Raw genomic sequence first — 1,062 nt, 5'->3', positions numbered from 1 at the left:
CCCTCATTCATCTATGGAATTATTCTAATTAAAATTAATCCATGCAACTCCAGTTTCAAATGCTTGTAATAAAGTACTGACAAAGTAGTTGCTGAAACGTATGTAGAATTTATTTGGTAGATAGTTTCAATTAGTAAGTCCTGAGAAATGTCTGTGCTCATGGAAAATTCTGTGAGCTGGAAATCAAATTCTGGCAGCTCTTATTAAAATATTATACCTGGGAAACCCTCCTGTGCAATTCCAGTCCGTAGCATGGGTGGCTAGTTTCTGTGAGAGCTGTAGTAGCAAACTCTGTGCTGTACTTAATGGATGTAAAATTTACCTTTGTCCTGTAATGCTATCCTAGTCTTCAGAAACCCTTTTCTTTTTTTCTTTTTTTCTTTTTCTTTCAACTTTTTCAAGTAATTAAATGGGTCAGGTCTCTACAGGATGCTGGCTGCATGGTGGCTATAAATATTGCAGTGAGCAGCCCAGAGCTTCCATCCATCACTGGCCTCTGGTGGGAGGAAGCCAAACTGCTCGACTATCTGTCAGAGGATTTCTCTAAGTAACCTGAAGCAGTCTTGTTTGTTGCTCTTGTTGTAAATCAAGCTCTACCTTTAACTGTCATAAGTTCATTGAAAAAGCTAACACTATACTACTGAAATAGAGATTTAATTTCAGCTCAGCGGTCCCAGGCTGTGCTTTGGGACAGAGAGCGCTGTCTCAGAGAGAGCTGAATTTGGTGGTGTGTTGTGTGAAATTCTGCATGGCTGCCACACGCAGTTCATCAGCCAGCGTGAAATCCAGTTTGGTCATGAATTTACGACAGTAGCTCAAAAGTCTAACTCAGCTGAACACTGGCTGTGTTCAGCAAGTAGCGGGAGCTTGGACCTAAAAAAGGAAATTAGGAGCTAGCCCAGTCTTACCATTTATATACTGGGATTATAAACAAATAAATGAGGTGGCGATAGCTCTAGTTTACTCACTGGAGGACTGAACTGGGCCGTAATGTTCTTTGTCATGTTTTACCTACCTTCTCAAACAAAACTTCTGTGTAAATGTTACATTCTTAACTACTTT

The sequence above is a fragment of the Fulmarus glacialis genome, unplaced genomic scaffold (genome assembly GCF_000690835.1).
Source record: "Fulmarus glacialis isolate BGI_N327 unplaced genomic scaffold, ASM69083v1 scaffold11679, whole genome shotgun sequence".
Classification (NCBI taxonomy): domain Eukaryota; kingdom Metazoa; phylum Chordata; class Aves; order Procellariiformes; family Procellariidae; genus Fulmarus; species Fulmarus glacialis.
Note: the sequence above shows the minus strand (reverse complement) of the source record.